We start from the raw sequence: 15,530 nt of genomic DNA, 5'->3' as shown, positions 1-15,530 counted from the left end.
ACTAATATTTCAACCACTGCCATTTAGCATATCGAAAAGTATGGATAGAACTTGCTGTTTTATCCTTTTTTTCAATTGTCATCTGAAAGTATTTTTACTCAGCTGGAATTTGATATGTGATTTTGGTTTGATATTACTCATAGCAACTACTGATGTATTTTTATTTTACCAAGAATTGACCAATCTTTCAAGTGTTTAAACGATTTTTTTTTCTTTCTCTTTCCAATGAGTTGGCATGACTTGCTCGTAGTTTAATAGGATAGTGCATGCGGGTTTGTTTGGCGTCTAGAGCATGTTTCGTCCGGTTTCGGATATTTTAAAATGATAAATTTCCTATTAAAATGGCGAAAAACATGCTTTTAAAAGAGTCTGAATAAGACAGAGCATGTTCCATACACAAAACGAACATACATACCTATATTTCGTATAAAGTCACGATCACTAAAGTTGGAAATAAATGTAGCTTACCCTAAAACGATAACCTTGAAAATATTCTTACCTATATCTAGAATCCAGGATTCATGAAACCTTTCAGTCGTATATAACAAGTTCAAGTAAAATATATGTTGAACGGTAGTTTTACAAAGTGCTTATCATGTTAAGTCTCTTAGCACATGATCAAATCCATCTAACTCTTTTTGAGAAAGCTCTTTTAATTTTTATTATAATTCCTAATAAATAAATCACCAGCTGCTTTCACTGTTGATGTGATAGAATCTTAAATGAAAAATGTTGAACAAATGGGAAAAAGATTAGGAGATCTGAATTATGATGATGTTGATACAAATCAGTAATTAACACGAAACAATTAGTTTTCTTTGGACCTAATTAAATAAAAAATTAGCGAGTTCTAATTTGTACGGCCAATTAGTAATGATAAATTACATGGTCCAATTAGCTAAATATTTCTTATCAAAAGATCATTGATTTGACTTCGAAATGGATAGCTCTATATTAGGAACTTAAAAAGGAAAAAAAAATAGCAATCATAAATATGATAAACTACATATTTGGTACCTCATGTTAAGGTTATTAGACTCAACACGCCCTTATTGTTTATCAAATGGATCGTTCATCCCTAACATTATGGCACAAATGATATTTGGTCCCTTAAATCGAACGCCGTTAAAAAAGTTTTACGACGCACGTCGCTGGACCTCATGACATACATGCCTCATGACACTCCTACGTCAACATATGTTGACACGATAGATTGAATATTGGAACAACTAAGCGCCATGTAAGCAATATTTAATGGCGTTATTCTAAAAGGATCAATGTTGATCTTATTATTGACGATGGCAAATAATGTCCGGTTAGAAAAATAAGAGGGACCAAATATTATATTTCGGCCATTAATTATACAACTTGTTGAGGGTTGCACCCCAGTTAATTAAGTAGGATGGGATGTGCTACCATTTTTATCAGGTTATAATCCACTAACATAATTCCTCCGTATTAGAAATACATGATATTTTAATTAATGAGACATTGAATAATTAAATAGATATAATGAGGATATTTTTGTCGAAAAATATTTTTTAGGATATACATGATATTTTGTTCAATTTGAGGAAACTTAAGCAATATTTTTTTTGATAAAAATATCAACATTATATCATATTAATTACGCTATATATCAAATATTTTGAGACGGAGGTAGTAGTAATGAAATTGGCAAATCATATAATTTATATATGTATTATTGATATATTTAATATAATCTAATCACCCTAAATCTTATAGATAATAGAGAGATTTTTTCCATTTGTTCCAATTGCAAATTAATTGCAATTCAATCTTATAGATACATGGTATTTTATTAACGAATAATAATTTGACACATATATTTTAAGAACTTTGAGTTTAGTTTGGAATCAAGTTATAATTTTAACTCAATGATATTATTCTTTTCCTATTATAATTAGGAAATCAAAACACAATAAAAACATAACTCTTAATAAAATTCTATCAATTACTTTTTCCTAATATAATAATCTTATTCTTAATCAATTTCCTATCTATTATTTAAAATATTATTTCTAATAAAATTTCATATATTTATTTTTCCTATTCCTTACTAAAACAGACACATATTTTTTTTTCCTATTCAAACGAGGATATTATTAAAAAAATTATTCTTAATTAAATTATATTATATATTATTTTTTTCTTATTTTTTCATTAAACTATTATTTCTCATTAAAGTCCAATATGTATTTTTTCTATTATTAATTAAAATAGGTATATTATTTTTCAAATAATAAGAACGACCAAATTTATTAGATGTAATTATAAATTTTATTATGAAATCGAAGTTTAATATATAACTTTTACCTTTTGTCATGTTTATTATTTTGGAAAACAAAATAAATTTAAATTTAATAGGATTTTAGATTTCAAAATCAAAGCAAAATAATTATAACTGATATAAAGTTAAAAATAATTCTCTTTTGATGTAATATTTTACATAGATTTTAAAAATTTAATACAAATAATTATTATCTCTGTATTTGAATAGATGATATTTTGAGAGTTTTACACATACCAATATCATCAACTCCAATACATAAATTATCCTTACTTTATAATTTTATCATTTCTCTCTCCCTATTAAATTATTAAATGTTTGTGGAGAGATAATGAATGGAGGGGTAAAAAAGTGAAAAATACATTGATATTCTAAAAATGTCATCTATTTGAAGATAAAAAAATCTCTAAAAATTTCGTCTATTCGTATACGGAGGGAGTATTATATAATTTTTAATAAAATATATATTTAAATTATTTTTTTTAAATGTTCCGATATTCCGTCCAACGGACGGGCCTACTGACCTGTATGTATAAATATATAATCTAACATAATCCCGTAATTTTGCTCAGATTCGGCGATTCCCAAAGAATCGAACCTACATCTTCACGTAAAAATGAATGTATATCATATATATATTTATCCAAATGAATAATTTTCAATTAAATCATCCTAATTTCCATCGATAATTGTCAGTTTCTTGTAGTGATTTAAAATTACATGTCGATCGATATTTTTAGACCTAAAAGGTGTATATATATATAGCTAGCCTTTAATAAAATATTAGAGGTAAATTATGGTGGATTAACTTTAACTTGTGACATTTAAAATTGGGAAGTTTTTCAACTGTCTTCTTCTGCACGAGTCTTTGAAAAGTCATACCTACTTAATTTTCACAAAAGTTTATAAATAGTCCCAAGTATTTTGCTAATTTTGTTCATTCAACACTTGATTTACTAATCACTATTAGTCTATACAATACTAAAAATAGTATAGTAGTATTACCTGATCTTAATTAATTAATTAAGATCGATCGAAATGGATAGCCCACCACAATCTCCTCTTCAACCTCCAACTTATGGAAACTTAATTACTGTTCTTAGTATTGATGGAGGTGGCATTAGAGGAATTATTCCAGCCACCATCCTCGGCTTCCTAGAGTCCGAGCTTCAGGTATTATATAATCGATCTTATGCAATCGATTGATTCCTTTAATTAATTTTAAAAAATTGACAACTATTTTAGGACGGGAGTAGTATATAGTAACTCGTAGGTAATATTAGTCGAAATTCTTGTGAAATCGGTCCTTAAATTCATTTATATCACAATTTAATTAATTATTATACCGTTCTATTATACCGTTCTACATACCATATCATTATAATAGGATCATATATATTAACTATATATATTGTCGATTTTTTTGCAGAAACTTGATGGCCCGAATGTGAGGATTGCCGATTATTTCGATGTGATCGCTGGAACTAGTACAGGTGGCATCGTCACGGCCATGTTAACAGCTCCAGATCCAGCCGACGAAACTCGTCCTTTATTTGCTGCCAAAGATATTAAGGATTTCTATCTTGAGCACTGCCCTAAAATATTTCCTCAAGAAAGGTATATTTATATATACACATATAGTAATTCTTTCTTAATTTGTATTTATTATCATATATATTACACATATAAACAAAATTGGTGATGAGTATATGTTTTTCAGTACTGGTCTATATGATCATGACCAAACCCTAATTATGAATATGTATTGTGTACTTGATCATACGTACAGTTCGTACAGTAGCGTGCTTCTTGCTTCAAAGATGATCGTCAAGTCTCTTCAAGGACCAAAATATGATGGAAAATATCTGCATAGCATAATCAGGGAAAAATTGGGAGAGACTCAGCTTCATCAAGCTTTAACTAATGTTGTTATTCCAACATTTGACATCAAATGTCTTCAGCCAACCATCTTTTCCTCTTACCAGGTACGGAGTGAGTTCTAATTAATATTCGCTCCGAATCACAGATAGATGATGTTTTGTATTCTCTTCAGTCTGTTAATACATATTTTTTAGTTTTTCATAATATATTTAAAAGAGATGAATTTAGTCAATATTAGTGAATTTATACATCTCTTCTTAAATGTATCTAAAAACGTTAAAAAATAATGTGTTAGCAAACAGAGTATCTTTTAAAATTTATTTATGTGAACGATTATTTATTCAATAATCTTTACCATACAGTGCCGAATTAAAATTCATTTGAACACTTAAAAGTTTGGGAAAAAAACTTATATACTAAATATAATTTTTTATAAAATTAATTAAACCTAGTTAAGTATAGTTTTTCTCTAATTATTCAAATATTTTTAATATTAAAAATTTTGAGCACCCAAAATTTTTATCCTAACTTCGCACATGTTACCGAATATATGTCAATTTGAATGAATCTAAAAATATAAAACATCATATCGTGATATATACAAAGATAGTATAACTATACTTAGAAATTAGAATGATGAAGATTAATTAGCTAAATGTCACGTGTATGAAAATTGGGTAATACAGTACTTCTTCATTCTTTTGAGTACACATGCCTACCTACCCAGAACACATGTTTTAGGGCTGAAGATAAATGGTGCGTTTGAGATCGATATATACTATCTTTTTACTTTTTATCATTTTTTCCTGTCTGCGTGATTTAATATTAGCAAGTTTATCTGAAAAAAAAAATTCAAATTTTAAACAAAACCCTAAATCTGATATATAGATATATACCCAATAAGGAATAAAATTTCACTCTTTCGCAGCTCGTGTTCGATGGGAGAAAGAATATGCATGTCCTGCCTATAGTGAAATCATATTTTACTAATTGACAAGTTTAGTTTTGAATCTAATGATCGTTACGTGTCAATTAGGTCGTAAACTAATGATTAGATATTTTTTCATGTGTGAGCGGACTTTAAAGATTATTGAAGGATAGATATTGCATTATATAAAAAAAGTTCGTTAGTTATTAAAAATTAACGTTGAAAGTTTTAAATTATATATTTCTTGGTTAATAATAAAATTCTAAACTAGTTAATAAAAAAAAATCGTAGGTGAAGAAGAACCCATCTCTGAATGCAAAAATGTCGGATATTTGCATTGCAACTTCAGCAGCTCCTACTTATCTTCCACCTCACAGCTTCCAGACTATAGATGAATCCACCGGCAACGTCAGAGAATTTAATCTTATCGACGGTGGAGTTGCAGCAAATAATCCGGTAAATAATCAACCCTTCTAATTATATTATACTAATAATTAAATGCTAGTATAAGTTTATTTATAAAATTAATAAAGAGTTTAATTTACAAAAATGAACTTTGAAAAAAAAATTACAAAAATGTCGGTCAGGTTTTCAAAATTATGATGTACTGATAAATAAGCTATACTTTGACGGTCAATTAACGGAGGGACAAAGCTTTTTCAGACTTAAAGCTTTACAAAATTCAACGTACACAATTAATTAGACAATAGTTAATTCAACAGAAGAAATATTCCTATGTTTTTTTTTTGACATAATTATATTTATAATCATATTTTGAAAATTATAAAAACTATCTCCACGATAAATAACGACCCTTAATTATATATACACATTTAATTATAATGTCCATGATTCATGAAAATTAATTTTCAGGCTTTAGTTGCAATAAGTGAAGTGACAAAAGAAATAACAAAAGGGAATAAGGATTTTTTCCCCTATAAAGCCATTGGATTACGGTCGATATTTGCTTGTTTCTTTGGGGACTGGTACAGCTAAAGGGGAGAGCATTATAACGCCGGAAGAAGCAGCCGCATGGGGCTTATTCGGATGGTTGCTCACAAGCGACCATTCCACACCTTTGTTCAATATTTTACTGAGTCGAGTAGCGATATGGTCGATTTTCACCTTTCTACCGTTTAAGCCCTTCACTCTCAGCAAAATTATCTTCGAATTCAGGTATATACATATGCACTTTTCTATGATTTATACGTTATATACGTACTTACATTATGAATATTCGACATAAATAATATTTACACTTGATACTCCTAAGAGTCGTTCCGTTGTATATAGGATGATACATTGACCGGAGTTGCAACATCCATGGACACTGCGACGAAAGAAAACTTGGAGAATTTGGTGAAGGTGGGCGAAGATTTGTTGAAGAAGCCGCTGAGCAGGGTCAATTTCGAGACTGGAAATTTTGTGTCCACTAATTGGGGAACAAATGAAGCCGCTCTCATAAGGTCATACAAGTTATCATTTATGGTTTATTTATTCCAAGGATCTTTCTCACCATTCAATATAATTAAGCTAGCTATTATTGTGCAGGTTTAGCAAATGTGCTTTCCAAGGAAAAACAAATTCGTGAACAGAGATCTCCACATTCAAATAAAGCAGCAAAAGAAAGGCCTCCACTTCTTCTTAGGTCACTCTAAGATATTAGAGCTTAATTGCCTATTACTTCTTCCGTCTCTAATTAATTGTCATTTTTCTTATGTAAATGTAAAATAATTGTCACTTTTCTATATAAATAAAAGGAAAAGTGACAATTAATTATAGACGGAAGTAGTATATATGTGCAGCGTGCAATCTATTTCATTATATTGCGTAGTTTATCATTATATTTGGTTTATCGTCGGAAGAGGGTACGAAAGACTTTTAAAAACTTGTGACATTTGATAAAAACTGTTTATAGATAAATAAGATATAAAGTTTTTAAAAGTATCTCATATTCTCTTTCGGAGGATATATATTTCGAGCACTATAGCCAAATTATGTATATTAGTTTGTGTAATGTGTGTATCTTTTATTAAGTGAAATAACATTTGGTTGTATACTTAATTTTACCATTCCAAAATTATCGAGCAAGTTGAAATTCTCATAAAAATATATATATGTTGACTCATCAAAGATGAAATTCAAAAAAAGACTCATCAAAGAATTTATGATAAGAAAAGTTCGATTTGATTCTGAATCGGGATAATCGAGATATAATTTGTCGACATATTGTAAAATTCTGGAATAAAAACCTAAGAGTTCTGGCTGAGATTTATCAGGTAAACAAGTTTCAGACGTCAGTCGTCGATTAAGAGTGAAGATACCATTATTGAACTTTTGTTCTGATAAAAAAAGCACGAAAAAATCAGGACAAAAACGCTTGTGGAATTATTTTATTTTGCTGAACTCAGAATTCTGCCCTACTTTGGTTTTTAGTATTTTAATCCTTGAACTATGAATTCAATCATTGTAATTCAAAGTAGGGCAGAATTCGAGTTCCGCGAAGTTTAAAAAATTTGAAGCTCTTTGTTTGGCCCAGAGCATAATGAAATAATGAATGAGGCTTTGAGAATTGAGAGTATAAAAGGCCCGAATTCCGCCCTACTTTGATTTTTAACATTTGATCCTTAAACTCTGAATTTGATTATCTCAATCCTTATTCCCTCCATGGAACTACTAATTTGAGGTGGCCATTTGGAACAGTTTAGCTACAGTGTATAAATCTAATCCATCCGATCTCTTCAACATGTAATTTGGACCATCAGATCGTAAGATGAACAGTCTGTGAACAGTGTCTTAATCTCACCCGTTCGTTTTTGGGGCCTATTTGGTCTGTTGTGAGCTTATCCTCACACAATAATTTCATTGGCCAAATTGTGTTCTTCCATTTTCGAGAGTCTTCTTCGCCATTCTTCTATGTAGCCGCAACTCTCTCCCCATCGACGCCGTCTGCGACCCTGCCCGACGGCTCCCCCCATCTACATTGCACTCCTCCACAGCATTTGAGGATGACTGCTCCGTCTTCTTTGCGAGCCATATACCTCACAGGCCTATCATATCCTCCAAGTTTTGGTGTTATCTCGCGTCGGTTATGGAGGTTGAAGACGCGCTGACATCATCATTATACTGTGGTGATTGTAAGGTATAGCTCAATATTTCATCCCGTATCTTTAATATGTGATAAGTTGTGTTACATTAATGATATTATTGATTTTTACAGTTTAGCCACAAGGTCTGGAGGAGCTTCTCAGTAATCTCTTGAGATGATTTTTTAATAGGAATTGTTAATAAAATTGTATACGCAATGCTCAAGGTTACGACGAAGGAAGAGAACGAATATGATGTGGTAATAGCTGTCAGATTGTGTGGACCTAGCACTTCAGATTGTGTGGACCTAGGAATTGTTAATAAAATTATCTTTATTTTGGCAGGCTCCAACAATTGCAGCTGCAACTTATTTGAGGATGGCTGGAAGGCCCCGGTCCTCCCTTCCAACAACCTTTCTTATTCTGAGAACTTCTTATACATGCTAGATTCACTGTAGGTTTCTTGTCCATCGTGAAAATTAGAGAGCTAGCTGCATAATGATTTTCTAAGCTTTTTTATTTAATTTTACTATGCATCTGTTTCATCGAATGATCTTCTACCTTATTTACAACTTTTTGTATTATTGGCAAAAAAATTGAGCTACATGATATGTGCACAAGCTGTCCAATTTACCTGTTGGCCTAGAGTTACTTTTTAGTTCTGGTATATTCATTTTGCTAACCTGAGCTTTCCAATTAACTTGCAGGGGCGATAGATCTTATAAACCCAATCCTCGACTAGCTCGTGTTATCGATGTTTTTTTCATACTGCATGCAGAGCATGAAATGAACTGCTCTACTGCTGCTGCCCGGCATCTTGCTTCAAGGTGGATATGACAAAAACACATAACTGAACTATGACTGACATTCATTTTTTAAAATCATTTATCCTTCGTACACAGTGGCGTTGACGTATATACAACTCTTGTTGGAGCAGTTGGTGCACTATATGGTCCCCTTCATGGTGGTGCAAATGCCTGACAATGAAATACTGGTAAATTCTTATGCAGACAGACTAAATGATATATCAGCCATTTGACTGTTGTTCTCTATTTTCTTATTTCATTTTATGCAGCTATCGTATTATTGGTTGTGTATCATCCAATTCCCATGAAAATGTCTAGAATGGTTGATATGCTATCTACTGATAACTTCTTGGTTCCTTATTGAGAATAATCTTCAGAATTCCACTTACCAAGCCAAATTTCTACTTTTCAGGTTCAGTAGACAAAACTGTTAAATTTTGGGATTTAGAAACCTTTGAATTGATTGGAACTTCGAGACCTGAGGTATTTGAGTTTGTCTCTGCTTTGCAAGTGCGGTGTAGATTTCGTCTCATTGCTGTGACAAGCAGTTTTTTATTGATTCCCTTTTAACTGTTTTCTATACAGTTAAATTTGAAAAGTGGCCCTTAATATTTGCAGTATTGAGCGTTTTTCTTTTTCGTCGCTGGAAATTTTGTTTTCCGTATTTACGCTGCAACTTATGGGTCATTTAAATCATCATTAATGTAATATCATGAGTTTGCAAAGAATGGCAGTTCCTTGATATTTTTTTGTTTACTTGATTGTTTAAAAGAGTTCACATGCTTGCTAACTCGTGATGAAAATGCAAGATATACATGGAAAACAACAACCTATGAGCGTATCTTTGTTCCTTTTGCCAAACAGATTTTTATGCATTTTCTATATATATTCTTCCAGTCTACCGGTGCTTGTGCAACTACCTTTCGTCCAGATGGAAGGACATTGTTTTGTGGATCAGATGATAGTTAAAAGGTTCGGATTGTTTTCATTCATTTATGTGTTGATACTACTTACTGGAACGAAATAGAGCCTTCTGATTGTTTTCAAACTTGCAAAATCGGTGACTTGACTATGTTTGTAAACTATAGGTTTATTCTTGGGAGCCAGCTATTCGTCAATGATTCTGTTGACATAGGATGGTCAACTCTTGGTGACTTGTGCATTAATGAAGGCAAACTCTTAGGTACCTCTTCCTATCAAAACTCCGTTAGAGTTTGGGTGCCCGACACGTCGGTATATAACTTCCCACCTTTTACCATTCTTTTCATGCCCCCCTTTAACATTGTATATTTTACCCTAAAGATGCAAATTTATAAACTTTCAACTGAAAATATGTGATATTATTGATCTTTGATCTATTTTTTTCCCATCTGTTCAGTGTGTTGAGCCATATGGAGCTGGGATTAGTACCACCGCATGTCGTCTCTTTCACTCTGGATATAAAAGTTAAATACTGTTGTAACGACTCGTTAAATCAAGCTTAGGTTTGCGTGTAAATTTTGTCGACGTGTCGACGATTGTTAAATAAATAATTAATTTGACGCACGTGAATTTTATTCTCGACGATAGATGAACGTTAGGTTTCGATTTAGACGAACGATAACTATTAAACGATTCTAACGAAACCTTGTCGCTAAAGAAAGTATTCGAAATAAAATTTCCTTTAAGTTAGATTAAGATAAGTGTTTTACAAAGAATTCATTCAACAACTTCAAATAGAATTTAACTACAAGTCTTAATGTAGTATATCAATTAATATTTCATACATTAGCTAAAAAAATAAATGTTTTGAATACAACCAGGTAAATAATAACAAGCCTACTATTACACCACATCAGCCAGCCCATAAACAAAACCCAGGCAGCCTTTTAGTTGCCCATTTCCAGCCATTGTATGGTCCAACTCAGCTGCCCAACATCCAGAAAAATGCTAAAGTTAGAAAGGTACATACTTTTATAATAAATTTTATTCACTCATCATAGCTTCCTAGAAGTATTTAATGTTGTTTGTTCGTAACTACCAGCTCCATAATCGATCAGGGCAGTTTACTTTCTGGAAGCGAAACAAGAAAGACCCTACCGAGTACATGCCTTGCATTTTTCATCTGTTACATCAGTTTGTTTCAGTTGCTTTATCATAAGATGCATTGTGGTAAAAGCTTCGGACCTACTAAAAATCAAATCTAATGATAATTGAGAAAGCTTAACTTGAACTACTTTAACTTGCATTTTAAATTTGCAGGTTCTTTTTTCGCCTTTTTACATTACCGATTATCTTGATGTGTTATATCATCCGATTTTGGACTTCATCTATTATGGTGTTGGGCCGTATTCTCTTGAAAAAAGGAAAAGAAGAAGAAGTAGGTTTTTCACAACATTTTTTGATGATGCTATGGACTGGAAATAGAGCTCGAAAGACAATCCAGTTTGTGAATGTGTGGCTCTTTATTATTACGGAAAAGTTTTTTGTCATGTATATTAGCGAAGAGATGAAAACGATAGCATGAATGTGTATGCCTTATTGTTTTATGTCTTGCGAGGTAATTCTAATCTTGATCTTTCTCCTTTCTTAACATTTTTGGCTTAACTTTTGTAATGTTCTGTTTCTGAACTTATATTTTTTGTAGGTTTTTTATATCATGCTATTCCTCCTTGTAGGGACTCAAACAGAAACCTTGCTCCATGTGAAAAGGAGCTTAGCCCTCTTACTACCTTTTCCTTTAACTGTATTTGGATAGTCCAACAGGTGATCAGCATCATACAGGTAGCAATTAGATATTCTCATAACTCCTAAAAATTAAAAAGTTTTAGAGTGTGATCCCTTAGAGATTTTATAAAAAGTGCTTTTCATGCGTTATTATTTTCATGTTTTACGGAAGTCGAGCCTCCATAATGGTTAGTAACTTAGTATTTTGATCTAACTCTCACTGTATATCTCTTCTTTCGTCTTTGTTTGCAAATTATCTTAACGCGCTTTATTTTGTGGCCAGCTGACCTAGAGGTATATGCAGCTCACAAGGTAATCAGCATCATGCTCGCTCCTTTTGGACGATGTCTTTATATATAATTGCAGCAAATTTCCTACTACATAAAATGGTTCAATGTATGAGCCTTAAAAAGGTTATTAGCATAATCTATGTGCTTAATACTTTTAAATTGTTAAATGTAGTAATGTGTTTTTGCTCTGTAGTATGAAATGTGTGTAAATAGATACTAATAATATCAAGATAAACTATTATAGACAAACATACATTTGATGTTTATAATTAGTATGATATTATTGCCTTAATGTGCTCGATCTTTATATTGCGAGCAAATTAAAGGTAGAAAGTTTATATTAGGATTGATAGTGTGAGTTGCCAATCAAAGCCATCAGAGCTCTGCTGTTAGAGATTTTCTGAAGAAAGATAACTGAGACACTAATGAGCCAAATTAAATGGTCAAAAGTTTTTCAAACAACACAATCCAAGCCTTTGGAAGAAAGTAGGAACAATATCCATAGCAGTTTTGCTCGAGACACAAAGGAGTATTAATTTGCTTGGGAATTTCCAACGAGAATTTCAAAAAGATTTATTTCGTTTCGAATACTGCATGACACAGATTTATATAATTAATTAGTACATCTAAGGTCATTTTATTTGTTTATGTTCATTCTGAGGTTGCACAACCTCCATCACACAAGCTCATCTCTTTCGAATCGCTAAAAGTCCTGACAATACTAAATAGATATAGTGGGAGAAGCTCAAGTTATTCATAATGAAAACACTCGCAATGGTCTTCAACAAAATAACTGACACTTTTTAAGACATACTTTAGCCCCTCTGACCCAAATAGTCTTTCTTCCATTCATTCAATTCATAAAATTCATATTCATTCTGAATTAGTCCCGTCAATAGTTACTGCTGCCAGCACTCACATCGCACTCACTAAGTTAATTAATAAAACTTTAGTCTTTTATCAAAAAAATAAATAAATAACTCCCATCGCAACACATACAGAAGTTTAAATCTTCATCGTGAAATATATCACGTCGCCGTCGTCGAACATCCCGTGGCTTTAGCCACATACAAAAGTTTAAATCTTCATCGTGAAATATATCACGTCGCCGTCGTCGAACATCCCGTGACTTTAGCCACGAGCACTTACTAGTATTAATTAATTTCCTTGAAGCTCTTTTTGTTAGGGCCACATTGCATGATGCTTTTGAGAGTATCTGAGTAGATTTTGATCGATGGGTCGATTCTCCATGGACACCTCATATGGACGCAGTTCTTATAAATTGTACGAGTTTGGGATGACTTGGATCCCTATTTGTATAGTCCAAATTAATCAAAACAAAAAAATAAGTTTCACCCTCAGCACTTTGCTATGTAACTAAAGAAACAAAGCACGTCGACAACGAAAGAAGTCGGAATAATAAAAAGAAAGGAAATATGTATCTTGAAGAAGCATTCATTCAGACAAGTTTACACCATGACAGTCGTTATGAAATTCAGCTGGTATCTACCGGACTGGGCAAAATTTACAATGCCTAGGCTAAATAATATTCAATGTTTCAGATCCAAATCTAGCACAAATTTATTTATTTTCAATATACATTGAAAATAATAAAGCCATCATTTTGCATCCCCCTTGTTAGCCAAGTCAATTTGGTTAGCAGTGTCGGTCGCTTTGTCCCCGACAATCTTGTCCAAAGTCTTTGGAGCATCTATTTCCATGTTGGACTCTGCTTCAGGATTTGCTTTATTTTCTTGAACTTTCTCGGTAGGATTGGTGGCAATGTCAGCTTGGGATCTTGGTTTGATCCCATTGTTTGGTTTTGGAACTTTAACTGTTTCTTTCGTTGCAAGTAATGTGGGTCGAACAGAGCTAGAACTAGAGGGCATAGAAGCTGTATTCTTCTGCAGAGAGGATATCGCTAAATTTGAAGGTGGAGGATGATTTAGCTTCACTAAACTTGATTGAGGAGGATTTATCTTCACTAAACTTGATGGAGGAGGATTTAGCTTCACTAAATTTGACGGAGGATTTTGCTTCACTAAATTCGATGGAGGAGGATTTTGCTGCTTCACTAAATTTGATGGAGGAGGATTTATCTTCACTAAATTTGATGGAGGAGGATTTTGCTTCACTAAACTTAACGAGGCAGATTTGTCTAAACCAGGACGCAAGGCATTAGGAGTAACAATTACCTTAGCCAATCCACTTGTTGGGGAGGGTTTCACATGAAGTGCATTCTTTGACTGAGCAGCTTTCGCCAACATAGCAGCACTTGATGGAGTGGCGATACGGGAGCCGACAGCCATAGCAGTGGCTCTCGCCATCGATTCCGATACGATATCGGATCTTTCTATTGGTTTTTTAGCCATTACCTGGATTTTCTCTGCGGAACTCAACTGTCCTGTCGTCGATAATGGCTCTTTCTTTATGGGCACTTTATCAATATGGTTTAGACCTTGTAAAGTGCTGTTGCTTGTTAATGGAGCTTTGGCAGGGATATTAGAGTTACTAACTGAACTGTTCAGAGTTGTGGTGACTGCTCCTCCCCCAAAATGAACAAAACAATATATAGGATTTAGAATCCGAAAGAGATGATAATAATAATAAAAGGTCTCCACAGATCAAAAGATGGAAAGAGATTCACCTGGATTATTATTTATAGATGTTTCTTTTAGGCTTCTCGGGCCATTGATGGCTACGGACATTGCATGACGAGCTGCCTGCTGCACCTCTGAAATATGAGGGTCATTACCTCCAATTTCCAAGTTGGTATCTTTCTTCTTGAGAATGGTCCATCTCTGCATGCATCGGAAAAAAATTTCATAGGCATTACAGAATAAGCAAGAAAAATGAATACGATAATTGAGAATTGAGTTGTTCTAATGAATAACTCGGTGGATATAAACTTCGGAAAACTTATGCTAGCTTGATGTTATAAAAATTCCGTTGCCGGGATTTGAACCCGGGAAAACTGGGTGAGACCCAGACATCCTGACCAACTAGATAACAACGGGTGTGGAACCATTTAGAACAACACAACCCTAAGTGTGAACCGATTTAACTCCAGTTCAGTACAAAAGTTAAACTAAAGAGTAAATATTTAAAAAGAAAAGAAAAGAAAAAAGACTTGATGGGAAGAAGTATCAAAGGCGAATAACATATGAAGGGAAACCAAGAGAATGTTGCTCACAAGTCACAAGCGACTGCAACTCCATCAAATGACACATCTGTAATCGTCATGAATATAACGGGCTTTTTCGATGAATATGGAAACAATAATTTCGCTATTAATTGAAACTAACTTCCTAAGAAAATGGCATTATCATAATGTCATTTATTATAAACAGCCACTTCTAGCTGCCTGAACTGATGAGCAAACATAACAAAAGTAACTCGATGTACCAAATACATCTCCACAAAACCTTCCATCAAGCCTCTCAAACTGCCTTTGTAATTTATTTTAACTACGTCATGCCTTAACAAATTCCCATGGTACACTATCTGTGCAGATTGTCTATG

The 15,530-nt window shown here is 32.7% G+C and overlaps 1 pseudogene; it reads left to right on the top strand.

Annotated features, from left to right (window-relative positions):
* Positions 1-3,349: 3,349 nt before the first annotated feature.
* Positions 3,350-6,778, top strand: LOC139882791 (patatin-like protein 2; annotated as a pseudogene).
* Positions 6,779-15,530: the final 8,752 nt, after the last annotated feature.

The sequence above is a fragment of the Rutidosis leptorrhynchoides genome, unplaced genomic scaffold (assembly GCF_046630445.1).
Source record: "Rutidosis leptorrhynchoides isolate AG116_Rl617_1_P2 unplaced genomic scaffold, CSIRO_AGI_Rlap_v1 contig31, whole genome shotgun sequence".
Classification (NCBI taxonomy): Eukaryota; Viridiplantae; Streptophyta; class Magnoliopsida; order Asterales; family Asteraceae; genus Rutidosis; species Rutidosis leptorrhynchoides.
This window is presented reverse-complemented; position numbering and strand designations above follow the sequence as displayed.